At 40.2% G+C, this 17,296-nt stretch overlaps 1 protein-coding gene across 1 annotated transcript in view; it reads left to right on the forward strand.

Moving 5' to 3' along the window:
* The first annotated feature begins 7,360 nt into the window (after positions 1–7,360).
* The window catches only part of USP54 (ubiquitin specific peptidase 54), a 108,243-nt gene continuing 98,307 nt past the window's right edge, over positions 7,361–17,296 (forward strand). The window contains exon 1 of the mRNA XM_076338514.1: positions 7,361–7,402. The gene's annotated coding sequence lies outside the window, so the exon portion shown is untranslated. The remainder of the gene's footprint in view (positions 7,403–17,296) is intronic.

Here is a 17,296-nt window from a genome sequence, read left to right on the forward strand (position 1 = left end):
AATTACAACAGAAGTAATTTGACACCCGCCACAGTGCATTACTTACTCAAATACACAGCATCGAAGACTATTCCATTTCTTGTAACAGTTTTATCAATGCCACACATATAGGAAGAAAGGCAGGCACTGTGGAAAACCAATAAAGAACTTTATTTTTCTACACGAAATACGTTCTGTTTCATGAACATTTGCACTCTGACACATAACATACAAGACTGCTGTTTCACTACCATACCCTAGCTCAGCCTGCATGGAGACTGGTTTGGAATTCTCTGTCCTGGTGCCTTCTTTAGATCAACATTTCCTCTTATAAACAGGGCTAAACAGCTTATTTACAGGGACAGCTTCCATTGAAGTACTTTTAATTTAGGAGTTTTTCCTCCTTGTCCAGAAATCCCTGCAACCATATATTTGATTTTTATTCTGTGTGGATAGTTACGAGGTTGGCTTTATTACACTCCTCTAAAAGGCTGCTGCCAGGGCTACCCTGAGATCTCTTAAAAATTGTGCTAATAGTAACAAGCTGCAGAAGTAATGAATGAGTAGTTTCCTAACCTTTCTCCTGAAATGGCTAAAGAACATTTATTATATGTCCTGTTAAATGATTAAGAAGTATCCATAACTCAGTTCTGTGATGAAACTTAAAAACATTAAGGCAGTACTTTGATCTTCTGAAGAACATTTCGACAAAAATGAAAAAGGTTGTCTTTTTTGACATGTTCCTACAAAGTATTCGAAGTTTGAGTTGAAAACAAATCCTCAGACAAACTTGTTTTGTTTCTTTGGATAAAATGGATCCAGGAATTATTTGAAAAGATATTTCCCACATTGATCTCCTTTTTTAATCCCTACATAAATACATGCAAATTTCACTGGTGAAAGATATTTAAATGGGAAATTCTCACATTCTACTAAACTATTAGTTTATTCTGTATTTGATCTCTGTTTGGAGATAAGGTTGCTGTGGGTTTTCCAACATTTTTAATCAATCTAGCTTTTTCAACTGCATTGTAATTAAGGGGGAGGGATTTATTTTCCAGTTCAAAAAGTATTCTATTACAAGAATCCAGGCCACAAAGAGAATGCCAGAAGTTCAGAAAGACAGAGGAAATTTCAGAGAAAACTAGGTGACACTAAGCAAAATATTTTCCCACCAAATATGCTATTTATTGCCTCCCCTTTTCTGACAGGGATTTTAGACTCTTGCAATACAGAATTACATGATTTTTTTAAAGTGAAATACATGATGCTTTCATGGTAAGTATGTCAGGAGCAGCAGAAACAAGATAGCTTGGTACCTGGATGTCATGGTCCAATTTCAGTAGCAGGTGTTCCAGATCATGGGCCAGTTAGACATGTCATGGTGCAGAGAGGGCTGGCTGCTCCGAGGAGGGGTGAGCCCCAGGCAAGCCCAGCACAGGCAGCGCCCTCACCAACCAGCACACGAGCCCACCACATCTGAGCACAGCAGGCAGAGCTGCGTGCTGGTGACAGCGTCCATCAACCATCCCAGACACGGTGGCGGGATGAATCAGTCACGGGGGCTATCCAGGGAGTCTGGTCAGGAGCAAAAGGAGACAGGCCTGGACACAAGCGACACTGTGGGTCCAAAGTCCATCTAGGAGACAGGCTAGCTCCAGCATAGGTCTCAGGTTCACCCAGGAGACAAGAGTACAGGCCAGCACCCCTACACCATAGCTCAGACAAGGACCTCAGGCCCAGGACTGAGCTTAAATGGGGTTTCTGGGCCAGAAGTGGGGTGAAGGTCCCAGGTGAGGCTGGTCAGGGTAACTAAGGGCTGTTGATGCACACAGGGCAATGATACCAAAATGTTTGGGAATTCCAATATAATCACAACAATCATTTGAGTTCTACTGGAGCATAGAAAAAAAAAGACTAAATAAAATAGGTCCTTAAACATGCAGGGAAAGGTAAGAAATACTGTGCAGAAATAGCACAGTGCTCTCTGGTGGTGTAGCTTCAAAGTTCCCACGTACAAGGAAGGAAGCATCATCCAGCATGTAGGTCAAAGGACTGGATATATACCCAAAGCTCTCTCTTGTTCATAATGTACTGTTGGACAAGAGTTTTTGACTGTGCGCTCCATTATCCCAAACCCTAAATGGGGATAAAAAGTTGCAATGTGTTTGGAAGTAGTATTGTACCACTGCAAATTATTAATAATATTGCTATAATTCATACTTGTAAGCTAAGAGGATCCTTCGGTTTTGGTAAATTTGCTTAATGAGGCATATAGCTCTTCTTTTGCCAGTACACTTTCAATCTCAAAACCTGTCAAGCAGGATTTATGTGCTTTTGTTTCTAGTACAAAATGAGAAATACAACACTACATGTTGTAGAACAATTCAGACAACTATTGTCTTGCTGTTTACATAGCTTAAGATACATGCTAGTTTAGTCATTGTTCATAGAAAGTAACGTTAAAAGTGAGAAAAATCAGTAATCCGAATTCTGTCTCAAAAATAATTAATTTCAGTGAGGCTTGCAGCTACTGTAATCAGGGCAGAAGTTTGTCCAAAATGATCAAATATTTAAGGGGAAGTAAGTAACTGTTCCTGCTCTTTGTTTTCCTTGGGCTATGATGTAGACTCAGGGGAATTGCCTATGTCAGAGAATTATTTATATTGGGAATGAGAGGATTTCATAAGATTTAATTACAGTGGATTTCCCCCACATACTAGGAGCTACAGAATGGAAACTCAGTCATCTGCTTTTAAGCAGGATCATCATAGTTAGAGATAAAAAAGAACTAACAAATTATTGAGCCCATCCTCTTGTAAAGGCAGGCTACAGTGCCCTCATAGAGGATGTACTGGATATTAAGCTTCTACTCCGTGGAACAGCAGCCAAAAATCCATTTAATAGAGAGGGGCTGGCCCATTAAAAACAGATTGGATAGAATTTTGTGACATTCAGATCTTTCATTCAGAAAAAAAATTCCTTATATTTTTATTTATTTACAGTGTTATTTTTAGGAATATTATTTTACAGTTTCCAAGCTTTGAAATCTTTGTCTCATGTAAGGCAACTTGTATGATAAAGAATCCAAGCCATACTGAAAATGCATAAAAAATAGTGCCCATGTTTTAATGTAAAGGAAAGGTGTTTAACAAAGTCTCAGCAATACTATCCATAAATATGGACTCGTGTTGTAAAATCTTGCCTGAAGTTATAGCTGATGGCATAAATATTCGGCAGGTAGTAGCACAGTTGGTATGCTTCTCTGTGTTGCGCAGAAAATCTTCCATTTGACTGCAATGTATTCCCTAATCAAAGTGTTTGCATCTCATAATTGTCTCTCTCACGTGAGCAGCTTGCCATACGTGATGATGATATAATTCATACAACTAACATCTGGGAATTACATTTGATGTTGTTATTGACAGAGCATTTAGAGGACATGGCTTTGTCATTAGGCTTAGTGACTCTCTGAAATAAAATTTGGAACGGTTTCAGGCTGTTAGGAGAATATGGGCTTCGTCTTGTTTGACTTCTTTTTTAATCATACTGTGAATATGTAAAATGTATTCACTTCTCTTATACAAGATGGCAGGCACCAGGCAGCCAAGAGCCTGAACACGATCATTCTGTTATGGAGCAAAGAGGTGTGCATGTGGCCATCCCTCCATGGGAAGCGCTGACTTGTGGCGCAAGGCTTGAACATTCACTGCACTGAGGTTTTTTTCCTGCCTAGCTTGTCTGCAAGTATATGTTCTCTTCCACAGAAGACTGCCACAGGTGCGATCATCTGGCAAATGCCCCACTTCCAAAGGACTGCCCCTTGGCACAACAAGCTGCTGTTAGCACTTCTCTGGCAGCTTATGGGGTCCACCGCTGCCCATCAGCAGCACATATGCTAATTTCTCTTGAATGAGTATTAGGAAAGTTTGCAAGACAGCCTGCTGGCTCACAGCACATGAATACATTTACATGCAATCATCTCATCTATGCCCAAATCCTCAAATTGCAGGTTACAAACTGGTTCAGACAAGTTGCCTATTCTGTCTTGGAGATGTGCCTGACCAGGACCACAGATAATCAAGCACAATTTGCAGACACATGCAGAAGCAAGATTGCACAGATTTTGTGGAACCCTACAACTTTTGTGAACTGCTGAGTATGTGGGATTTGAGACACTTAATTATATTCATGTACTAGTAAAAGTCTCTTCAGCTAATGTAATTAATTAGCAGTGCCTTTATGCTGTACCTCTTACTCTGTATGTATTTAACACACAGTAAGTGTCATCTTCCCTTCCCTCTGATGATCATCTTCTACTTGCAGTACAGCTTACATGATGCTTTAATGAGTGCAAGTACTTGCTCAGATATATATCGTGTTAATTAACACATGCAGTAAAGGGAAGAGAACTACATAAACCACTCTGAAGCAATGCTTTTAAACACAACCTAAACTCCAGTCAGCTTAATAAACAAATTCTCAAATACAAACTCTACCTTTAATTTCCAATTATACTTTTTAGAAACATTATTTATATCAAAACTTTTAATGCACATTTTCCAACCTTTTTGAAGAAAACTTGCAGGCTCTTTTTTTTTTATTTGTTTTGACCTTTTGATTAGCAATAAAAAACAACAAAGTGTTTTGTGCAAAGAGTTTTAATTTTAAAAGTCTGTTTTTCATTCAAATAAAATGCCATCTGATGTACTTTCAGGGAGAACTGACACAAATAAATTTGCAGACAGGGACCACTACCCTTTAAAAAATAGAAAGAAGTTATAGGTATAGCTTTAGCCAGAGTTATAATAAACATTTGCCTTTCAAAAATCCACAGGGAACAAATAAATGCATAAATAAGGTGAGATTAATTTATGGTTATAAGTTCTTCTTCTAGTGCCAAACCAAAATAGTTATTCTTCTTTGTTCATCTAACAAGGCTTACTGGGAACACTTATCTTTGGGAAGTTTGGACAGTGAAGGCACAACCATACTACGAAAGGCTGACAAAGGTCTCAACTCTTCCCAGGCTCAGACATGAGCCAAGGGCAGCACCACTGTTTTACTCCAGGTCCCTGCATTTGTAGCTGGGGAGAAAAAAACATACAAGGAAGGCACTAATAGCAGTGAAAAAGGCTACCCACTAAGCAATGCTTTACTTGTGCTCCAAAACGTCCCTCTACACAAAAGGGTAAATAAGGACTCTGCAGACTTCCCCTTCTTACTGGGGGAAGTTCCTGCCCTAAGCAACAATCTCATTATACATCATTCACTGCAGGGAAAACAAAGTGGCCCCTGGAAGGAGGAACAAACAAATGAGAAACTTTCTGCTGGCCAGCCTAAGGACAACCTATGGGCCTTATCACACAGGACCTCCCCTGCTCACAGATGCTATACAAATTCAATTACACTGAAGAGTGCTTTAGCCAAACTCCACAGTGCCTGGCTCAGATGAGTAATTACTTCCATATTCTATTATAAAAACAGCCATACTTTAATGGGCCTGAAGCTAGCATGGATTCAGGACTTCATTATATCTACTATCTCTAAATGTTTCTCTTAATTATCTTTGGTCCCTAAGAGAGACTTGAGGCCTTCCTCATTTGCTCTCTCTCCCAGTATGATTGGCTTGATTCCCAAAGCAAAAGACTGAAATGGGATGGGAAGTCACAACAAGTAAACAAGCTTTCTTCCAGATGCACAAACTCTTTTTTGTATTATTTCAGTGGTGTTAGAAATACCATATTAACAGCAGTGGCACAAACTGTATTGCAGACACCCGTATATACAAACAGTATGCTTTAAGTGTTTGCTCTGGGCAGAACAAAACATAGTCCCAGGCATACTCTATGCATCTGGCATACCACTGGTGGTATACCTGAATTATCAGAAGCTGGTAATTCTGGCATACAGAAATACATCTTTTAGATACAGAACATTATGCATCAACTCACTCACTTCTCGTATGTAAAAATGGGGCTCAACTGGAGCGTCCTCCACAACTTACAGAGCTGGTGGCACTCCTCTAAGGATTGTTACAAAAGACGTATCTCTCAGATGTTGGGAACACTGAAATACAAGGGCAGAAAAGAAAGTGTATTAGCCCTCATGGCTTCATGTTTCAGTTTGAGTAATTAATTACATTGTTTATGCAGGGTGCTAGCACTGAGATACCAGCTGCTCATGGAAATGGCAGTCATCTTCAGACTCTCTCTACATGCTTGATCCTGAATTCACAGGAAAGGACCCAATTGCTTCAGTGGGCTTAAAATGTGTTTCTTGGATATCACCAAGAATATTACTACACCACAGTTAATATTATTACCAGCACTCTGCACTGGTGACAGGAAAATCACATCCTGTGATGTGCAGCTGATGCAGTTCAGGGAATGTGAGCTTAATATTAATTTTACACATTGTCCAGTATTCAGAAAATCAAAATACAAATTTGTAAAAGATCTTATTTAAATTTTCTCAGATCCTGAGATGGTCTAATTCACGCCTGAAGTACTTGGACGGATGATGTTGAACATATGATGTTATGGCTCTAACCTGTGAGGAAACCCAGCTCTCACATGAACTACAAGTAAACTTTTGCTAGGCATGCATGTGTTGGGACTGTTACCTTTGGCTCCAGTCATCTCCCACAGCTATCACAGCCCATACTTTGCAATTGTTAGAAACGATACACACTCTGCAAGCACACCTATTTCTTTTCTGGCAAGAAAGAGGTATTTCTATCCAGGCAGCTCTATCGAGCAATCCCTGCTACATCGGCTTAGGGCGTTGAACCTGTGGTAAGCTGCCCCGACCGAAACGAGCCTCGCCGCTGCGAGCAGCGAGCGCCGAGCGAGGTCGGGCCGGGCCCCCCCCGAGCGGCGCTCCACCCGGCGCTGCGCCGGCCCGCTCCGCTCCCGACCCGGGAAGCAGCGACCCCTGAGCGCCGCCACCTCCGCAGAATAAGGGGGGTTTACCGAACTCAGTCAGCCCCACACACACCTGGAATCACTCCTAGCTACGCCCTGGCTTCGGGACGGGTCTGGGGACAGCTCTACAGGCTGCCTCCCCACGAGGGGGTTAGTTAAACACACCGGAGACGTCTCGCCCCTTCTAGGACGGGACACCGGGTTATGTCGCCTGCCCTCCGAAGCGCCCCGACCCGGGAGAGGGCTGCCCTAGGCTGAGGGGGTGAGAAATGGCGGTAGAGAAACCGGACCAGACCGAACTTCACTGGACCGGACTCCCTCAGCCCTCTCGCGAGAGGAGGCGCCCCTCGCCGCCGGCGCGGCCCGCGGCTCTCGCGGGAAGATGGCGCCTCTCGCGAGAGGCGGTTGCCGCGGCTCCCCGTAGCTATAGCAGCGGGGGATGAGGGCGGCCGAGAGGAGGGGATGCTGCGTGCCGCGGCGGGACCCGACGCCGGCAGGTAGGGACTCACTGCACCTCCGCCCCGGGGAGGGGCTGGGGCCCGCCGCCGCCGCCCGCCTTCTCAGCGGGGTCCCGCTGCGACTGTCCGGAGCCGTCCTGACCCTCGTGGCGCCGGGCGGCAGCGAGGCCGTCGCTCCGGCGGCGGGACGGGAAGGGTCGCTCCCCTCAGCGGCACGGGCGGGCTGGGTGAGGGGCCGAGGCAGTTTGTACCGCGTCCCTGCGGGGCGCGGCGGGAACCCCGGATCCACCGCTCTCGGGAATACTTGGGGTTTCTTTCCTCCTGTCCCGTCCCCTCAGGAAAAAAACCCCAAACCAGCCGTTAACTGGTGGCTTGTTCCGTGTGCCCGGAGACCCACCAGTGACTCTCCCAGCTCTGTAAAACGGTGCAGCCCCGTATGCCCGCACGGCCTGGCCTCTCTGCTGGTGGCGGGGCAGCCAGCCCACGCGTGGGTAGGCTGCGGTCAGCAGGGTTTCTGTGAGGCTCGGCCGTGGCCCCCGGGGCCTGACCTCCCGCGTAACTGTAAGTGGAGGGTCCCCTCTGCATGCCTACAGCCGGTCAGCTTTAGAAGAGGGCAGGGGTAGCAGGTATGAGAAAACGAGGATGCTGGAGGCTAAAAAGGTCTTTTATCAGCAGGGATTTTTGAAATTAGTGTCACTGACATTGTATTATGTTGGTTAATAACTCAGATGTGATCGACTGCCGTTAAAAGTTAAACTTGTATAGAAGCTGTTGGTTAGAAGAAACTGCTCAGTTGTAGTATTATATTTACTGTGTTGGTCCAAGGTAGGCAAAAGCATGTAACTTTTTTTTTCTTAAAAAAAAAAAAAACAGAAGCTGTTTGCTTTTACAGGATCTGATTTCGCTTGAAACCCTTCATTCAGTAGGAGGATTATGAGTGAGGATTCGTGAGGATTACAGCTCTAAATAGAAACCATAACAATGTACACCTGCTTTCAAAAAGTTGCAGACACAATGGCTTTCTGGTCTTTCAGCTGAGTGAAATTGTTGTGAGTATTGTAGTGGCTGATCGTGCGTGTGAAAAGAATTCAAAGAGCTTTTCAGATTTCAGAACAAATTCTGAGTGTTATAATCATGGAAAAAATATGCATGTGAAATGGGAGGAGAAATAGTTGTGTAATTTCTCATGCAGTTTGAAAGCAAGAGGTATGTACTGAAAACGAACCTCTCTAAGCTTGTGCTACTCTTCAGACTTGAAAAAGAAAATCTACAAATGAAAGGTTTTGTGCTGCAATATATTTGACATTGAATAGCAGTTTTGGAAAACAATAGCAACAATAGCAATTGCAACAATAGCAATTGCAACAATAGCAACATAGATAGTCTTGTGTTTGTTTTCAGAGGGAAAGAAAGTACTGCTGTGCTGAGAACTAAACTGGTGAGGTAATACATAACTTGAACATGACAGCTTTTAAAAATAATTACCAAAAATGTATTATGGGCTAAAAAAAATTTGAATGAGTCTGTTGAAATCTGTTCTCATTTAGGAAGTGATAGAAATAATGATAATTTCACTAGACAGGATACTCTTTAAATTCTATTCTAGTGCCTAATCAAGAGTATATCTAATCAAGCATGCTGCATATCGTTCAGACTGAATTAAATAGGAGCCCTTCCCCCCCCCCCCCCCCGGTGATGCCAGCCAAGAAGCCTTTTGCCACAGTGTTCTTGGGGTGGGGGTGTGTGCTTGATGTGTCCAGTACAGACAAACTTATTTACAGTTAACCCAGGGAATTTAGAAATTTTGCTTTCTTTATGCTAGTGACAGCTGTAAAAGCATTTCAGTTCATTTCTTTCAGGCATTGCAGGTAAAAATTATGTCAGTTCTCTCTGTTCTGGGTTAACAGTCTATTTTGAGACTGTAGTCACGAGTTCATTAAAAAGGATAATGGGAATTTAAATCCTTCTTTATCCAGTCCTGGTGATGTTATTAGGCATTAAGCCTTCTTATGCGAATTTTCATGGAGAGTACATAGAGGAGAAAGTGTGTTTATTTCCCAGTCTGTGGAGCTTCAAAAACCTTGTTACCTAGAGAAGAAAGAATAGTGGCAGAGCTCTTAGGTATCACATTATTGTAGTTATAGTATGTTCTATCCACACATCATAATTTATCCTCCATTGTGTTTGAGTGCTCTATAAATGTATCTATGTAAAGAACAGTTGTGGCTGTCCCGAATAACTTCTGGTGCAACTATGCAAAATGCAGCAGGTGATACAAAAAGGAAACTGAGGTAGGAGGATGAAAGAATAATAAAAAGTCACAGCTATTCTTTTTTAAAATCTGCTTACCTTACCGTCCAGAACCAATAAAAGTATAAGTCTTATAATAAATGTGCCTATTGGCACCTGTAGAACTTATTAGTCTTTTCATTCTTCCCATGCAACCTTCTGAAACTTAAATCCCTTACACATCCTTCAATTTACTACCATATGTTCCACCCACATTTATTCAAAGAGTTTATTTTAATTTGTTCTCTGAAATACTCCACTTCTTGCCTTTGTCTAAACTTTGCCTTTTAATTTCTTTCTTTTCTATCAATAGTGGCTGCAGTCGCCATTCCAAAGTTATTGTGTATTTCTGTCACTGAAGGTCATTCCCTAGCACAGACACGCAGCGTTTGATGGCAGAGAGGAGCAGCAAGAAATCTTGTTACTGACTGTCAAGGAATTTTGATAATCTTGCACAGATCTCTCTATTGTTCTATTGTTCCTGTTAATTGCAAGTTAAGTAATAGGCAGTCTTTAGTCTTTAAGATTTTGTCTTCACCTGTAGGCAAACCCCTTTCCTAGGCTTGCACCCTGTGTGTGAGACTGCTAGGAGGAACCACCTCCTACCTGCAGCCTGGACACTTTCTAAGGCAAGTGACACAATGTATAGGTCTCTTATCGTGTCTCTTAACACGCAAGTTTAGCATGCAGTTTATTCCCTCTTTTCTCTCTGTTATGTCACTTGATGCATGGGGTTTCCTGTTCTGTGACCTGAGAAAGTTAAAAGGTTTGGGTGGATCTCACCAACCATTGTCTATGGGACACAGGACTAGTGCTTGGCCAAACTAGGGTATCACTTGGCCATGCTACTCTGATTTTATAGCAGTAGGCTACACACCAGCTCAATCGTTCAGCTTGCTGAACTTACGTGCAGTCGTTCAGTTGGGAAGTTAACCTGTCGTGGCTTTCCTAAAGTTACAGTAAGTGTTCTATTTCTGGGGTTGTTGGAAAAGGAAGGAAAAACTTCAGTATGTTATCAACAGCTTAGTAAAAACCAAGGAACCAGCAAGGAAGGCAGGAGGCTCTTAAACTTAAGTTATTTTTTCCACACTTTCCAAGATTTGTGAGCTGTATACATTCTGTTGTAGTCTTAAATATTAGAAGTAACGTTTTGTGTTCATAGACTATAAAACTTCTGGTAGATTTTGTTGTCTAGTGCCCTAAATATGTGAAGTAAAGGCAATCTTAAAGGTGCTAGATTAAAACTTGGTGTCCCTGTTCACTTCTGTAGCAGTTATCACTTGGTAAAATGGAGAACTGTGGTACCTGCAGAGCGCTTGCTGTGATTATTGCCAAACTATTAAGAGGCAAAGGAAGAGGCTAGGCTTATGGTTTTGAGGCTTAAAACCATTTTTGTTCAAATTAGGAAAGCATGCGGGAAGTTATGTGCTCTTATGGACTAATCTGTACATTTTCTGTCTAACATAGCTGTGAAGAAATAAGGTAAAAACATGACTTCTCTAGTATCATTCATAGTAACTTGTAAATAAATCCTTTTCTGAATTAAACACATCTGCAGGAAATACAATTCTTATGTGTTGCTGCTACAAGTGTTGGTTAAACATTTTGGCTACACATACATCATAACAAAATGGATATTAAATTTGATATTCCTTTTATAGAACACTGACCATTTTCTTCAAATCTTTCAGCCTTATGAAATGTATCTTTGAACAAGATATCCAAAGAAATCTTTAAGCAGCACTGTGAAATTTCAGTTTTTAAACCTGCATATTGGTGTCTCTTCTTTCTTTAGTAATAAAAAAAACCTGAAAGCTTTGTACTGGTACAGAGGTAATTATAATTAGGTATCTGAGAGGCAGAAGTAATCTTTATCCACAGAATGATGTGCTGTGTTACTGGTGGTGTAATTTTCACTGTTCCTCTGGCAGTCTTCCTAGGTCCTGGTCTGGAGATGGTGCCTGAGGAGGAAGAGATTACTTCTGTCTCTGTTCAATTTTTTATTACTTTGCTGGGGTGAAGTTGTTTTCAAGAATGCAAATTGTAATGGTGAATTTTGAGTTTGATGGGAACTGGACTGAGCCTGACAAATCAATTTGCACAGGCCAGAGCTGTCAGATGGTAATAGCTTGCCTTCGTTACTGACCAGTTTAGATTTGAACCAATGACCTAGAGGTGAAAAAGCTCAGTACTGCATTACCAATCCTCTGATCTATCCATATGTTCTCTTGTAAAAGTCCCTGTAGTCCTCTTAAACAGAACATGCAGTAAATACTGAGCATCGTTTGCACTTGTAAATACTAGAACAGTGTCAATTCCAATTGTCTGCTGTGCATGTGAGGACACTGAAGTTAAATATAGCAACAATTTCTTACACTCTCTGGCTTTTCATGAGAAACCCTCATACAAATCCAACCATATGGCAAAACCCAGCATTATCTTAAAACCATTAACGAGGAACCTATTGATACCATTAACAGGAAAATGAATCCACAGCTCTAAGCAGCATACTGGGAGTTATTAATAACCTCAGGCTGCTGCTAAGAAAATGAACTTAAATGAAATATCATTAGGAGCTGAGTCATCCCACCAACACTTCTGCATGTTGCATCCACGTTTGCATTTATCTATGGAAGCTTTTTCAGAGTGTATTATCGTTATTACATGTCTACTTCATTTGTTCTTCATTAAGTATCTTCATTGTGCTCAATGCTGTAAAAAGCATAATGGAAAATTATTTCCATGGATTTCATAAAATAGATTCAACAAAATATTTGAAATACACAGTTAGGAGCGCATAATCCATTTTCCCATTCGTTCTGAGGTAAAATGTTTCTAGGCAACCTACTTAACAGGAGGAGGTCAAGAAATGTAAATACTTGTCCAAGTTATTCTCAGGTTGTAAGGCTATTAAAACAAGTTACTGTCTGCAGGTCATAGTTTCTGTGAGCTGCAGAAATAATAAAACTTACATTTGTATGTATTTGGATTGTCTTTTTATCTCCTTATCCCTTCTCCTCCAATCCTTAACGCCATTCTCCTCCATAACAAGGGACAGTGCTGTGGATAGTCTGTACTGATTGGCCTGCTGCCAAATCCAATATATAAAAGGTGAATTTTCCTACTTCCCCCTCACTAAAAGTGCAAATTGGGTCTTTTTCCTTTACCTGACCATCAATTTTCGTGTAGTCTGTAGGAACATAAAAAAAAAAAAAAAAAAAAAAAGACATCTCAAAAATAATTAATTTCAACATGTTGGAAATTGGCTAACTGATTCAAAAGGTGTTGGAAGAAAACTGGTCAGATGCTTCTTCAGGCAATAAAAATAATTTGCTGCCTAGTTACTAATGAAATGAGGCTTATGATCATGCTGTCTGATGTATCCTCGGTCCCATTTGTTTTCTCCCCCTTTTTCAGTTAGAGCATCCCACTTAGAGCAGTATCTTCCTTTTTTGCATAGCATTTCTGGTAGACAGGATGTGATCTGTATCTGTTTTGTCATTTTTTCCCACTCCTTTGATTGCACTGCACTCATTTCCCAGGGGTTCTGTCATTAAAAGCAAAATGTCTGAATCCTTGGGGTTTTTTTGAGAATTGGAGACATCAGGTTTTTAAAACTTGTAGATATAAATTGTGAATATTTCCTTCTTTTGAACATTTCTCCAAGCCTGAAACAATGCCATTTTATGTTGCAGATAAGACTTCACTGAATTGTGGTTGGCTGTAGAAGTGTGACAGGACATGAACCCTGGTGATCTTTTGCTTAATTATTTTGCAATAGGCCTGGCTTGTTACATTCTGCCATAATTTATTTGATGCGTGGATTTGGTCAAGCTTGCAGTCCTTGAATTGGAAGGCTAGAAGCCTGGCTTTTGGAATTATTTTCCCCTGTCGTCTTTTACAGCTCTGAAAATTCAGACAGTTAAAGCTCAGCTGCTTTCCCATCCTGTTTAAATTGTAACAGTGAATGTGGGTTTATTGTAGACATCTATTTTTAAAATGTAGTCAAGGTTGCAAAATGGTATAAACACTTCATGGCACAAAGGTAGGTTTTTATGAGTATATGCCTTGCAAATAAGCAGTAAGTAATTGCTGGTTCAAAGGTTAATAATGCTGAAGGCAGAAGCAGGTAGGATGAACTGTAATAAATAATGATCACATATTAGTATCTTGTCTAGAATTCTTTTTCATGTCTTGTCTAGAATTCTTTTTTATGGTACAGTTTGGCTCACCAAAATTTGTACAGAAGTACACACTGTCTACTGTGTGTATGGGGAACAGTTTGTGTATGAGAAACATGTAGGAAATCAAGGGGAAACTAGTTCTTTTTTTTTTTTTTTCCCCCTCCCCCTATCTGCATGAAACTTGTTTTGGCATTTTACACTCTTGAGTAAAGACCAGCTAGCTTGTTCATTTCTAATACCTGGTAAAATGTAAATCAGTATTTGTAGTAGATAATGTTTGGTGCATGTAATTCTTATGTTTTTATTTAAAAAAAAAAGTATGTGATTTATTACATTTTGACTTTTGAAAGTAATGAATGGACTAAAAATATGTGAGTGATTCAGATGTGGGAGTCTGTTTGAAGAGGAGGAATCTTCTGTAAGTATTTCCACAAAATGTTAAAATAAATGTATTCTGGGAAATAGTTAATCAGTAAAGTGTGTCACAACGCAGAGGATAGCAAAAGACTTTCTGATCCTCCAGCTGTTATTCCCAGTAGAATGAACTTACAAATGGATCAATAAACAACAGCTAATGCATCTCAGCACATCGGTACATGATCTGTACTGTGACATGGAAACAGGTTAATGTCCTCACTAGATCTGCATGTTATTCAAGAAAATAGGTCATGGTGGGGGAAAGGGAGGGAAAATTTAAAAAAAAAAAAAAAAAGGTGGTGTTGATTATATACTCTGCCTATTCCCTAAAACTTTTCCATTATACTGTATCTGAGGCATGCTAATAAATAGACAGCAAAGCTTCATAAAACTCGTGATTAGTAAACTGCAGCATTTTCCGTGATGCCTATTATGGACATTGTTATGCACAACAAATCTATGCAGCACTTATATTGTAATAGATGATATCTGGGGAGTTTATGTAAATACTTTTGAAGTATTTTAAAAAAGGTGTTGCCAACAAAAACTTTAGGATCCTTTGATTGTGGGTGCTTGATAGATTTTAAATACAGATTTATTTATTTTTCTCAAAGAGGACCAGGAAAGAATGCTGCAGCGTGAGCTTGGCACTGCTGCAGGATGAACAACTGCTTTCATTGAAAGTGCTGTTTTTAAGGTGCTCCTAATTTGTTTAAATTCTCGAAGCTAGACAACTTCCACAAATCTTTCAGGGAAGCTTTTTGAAACATCGTTTTAGACATTCCTCTTAAAATGCATTGTTTCAGGAGAGGATGGGCAAAGAGAGAATATAACTTTCCTGTTAGCAAAAAGGTATTTATATTATCTTCTCCATTTAGATAGCTGGGTTTAAGACTGTAGGTTTGATATGGAAATAGCCATCTATTGAGAAGAAATACCTTCTGTTGTGCAAATGTGTTTTCTTAAAGGGCTCTTCTTTTGTGGGAGAGATGGAAAGGTAGTTTAATTTAGTAATGCATTTCTTCAATCAGTCCATTTACTGTTGTTAACAATTATAGCAGCCATATTCAGCAGTATAATTATCACATAAATTAAGCTATTTACCACTTCTCCATCGTGTTTTTCTCTGTTCAGTTTTTGCTTGTGATGGGTTCTCCTCTGCCTGTTTGTCTGTTATCACAGCTGCAGCCTGGGCAATTCCACTGTATTCGATTCTTGCTCTGGTAGGAACCGGCAGCGTTCACAGACAGAAAACGGTAGAGTCTTGTCATCTTTACCAGAACAGAATGCTTCTCAGGATTAAGGATAAAGAATGACATTTTCAAGTTGAAGTTGCTTTTTCTGACTGTGTAGCTCTGGGAATGTTTCTAGGCAGAAGCAGCAGTACTAGCAAGGTTGTATTTTTCAGGATTATTCTGCAGAGGAATATGTGAGGTTTTGAGAGAGAAAAGGTGGAAAATGCATGACTGTTGCAGAGTCATGCCCAACTGAATTGCTTAATTCTGCTGTGAAAAATATTACTTCAAGTATCAATTACAAAATTATGTTGCTTTTTTCCTCTGATAAGGAGTGTATGTACTGTTTGTATAGGAGTTACGACTGATATGTCATTTATCAATAAATTTTAACCTTTGAGATATTTTATCTCATGTATGCATAGTAAATAAAAAAAAAAGTAAAATTGTTTGAACAGGAATCTAAAGCCTAAAATAAGATTTTTAATTAATCCTAAACTCTTTAAACATCTTCAGATGTTTTTTTAATTTGGATTTTCACAGCAGAAAACATTAAATACTAATTTGTTTTAGTATTGTTTTACATCAAATTTAGCTGTCTCTGGCAGGTCTGAAAATGGTTATGCTAGCTGTAGTGCTTCTTTCTTCATGTCTCTACTCCCCCCCCTCCCCCCGCTTTATTTTGAAGGTATCAATTAAAAAAGTGCAACAATATTCCAGGTTGTTCATGGGCTTCCCTTCCTTTTCTTATTCCAGCTTGTCTGGAATTCATCTGAGTAATGACACAAATGCTAAATGCTGGGGCCCCATATTGTTATCCAAAGATGTGAATGAATGATGATATTCATCTTGTCTGTAATTGTGAATGGCCTTGAGTATTAAAAACACTCAAATTTCGATACTTACTTTAATAAAACAATGGAAATGCTGTTCTTGAGGTGAACTCTCAGAATTTTCAGTGGCAATTCCTTGTTTTCTACATACTAAATTTTCACCACTTCTGTGTGATGCCGGCCTATTGAGCTAATTGTGTGTGTGGGAGTGCCAACAGGTCTCTGTTTTATATAGGACATAATGTCTTCATTTGTCCAGTCATACTAATGTCCTCATTTGGGCTGTGAACATCACTCATAAACAAGCAGTAGGAACTTTCATAAGGAAGCATGTGAAGCATGTTATGAATTTATGGACATAAATTAAAACGAGAGGTTTTAACTGGTTGTAAGGAAGACTTTTTTCCCCTCCATTAGGACAGTCATGCATTTGAATGAGAGGCTGTACAGTCTCCATCCTTAGAAGGATTTCAAGACCCAGCTGGATAAAGCCCTGAGCAACCTGATCTGACCTCTTAGTCATGCTTTCAGCATGAGGTTAGACTAGAGACCTCCTCTGGGGTTCTTTCTAGCCTCAGTTATTCTGTGATTCTGATTTACTTGTTGATCACACTCCTCCTCTTCAGCATTCTTTGTTTGTAACTGCATGAGCGGATCATTTGGAGTGCTCAGTAAATTCCTTCAGTAAGAATGGTATCACATGAGACTGAAGAATTAGAGGCACCAGCTCAGGAAGAAAAGGAGTGGAGAGAAATTGCTGTCCAGCTATCCTGAGAAGTGGCTGAGGCCATGGACAGATTAACTCCTGCTTTGAAGAATGTTTCTCTGAAGATTTAGTATAGATCAAGCCATTTTCCTAAGAGGACTTAAGCAAACTATGAAATTCTATGTTCTAAATTTTAATAAATTATGGAGGAACTTGACTAAGCAAACATTAATTTTTGTACAAGAAATAGAGGATTCTGAAACATATTA

Source organism: Aptenodytes patagonicus, chromosome 5 (genome assembly GCF_965638725.1).
Source record: "Aptenodytes patagonicus chromosome 5, bAptPat1.pri.cur, whole genome shotgun sequence".
NCBI lineage: Eukaryota > Metazoa > Chordata > Aves > Sphenisciformes > Spheniscidae > Aptenodytes > Aptenodytes patagonicus.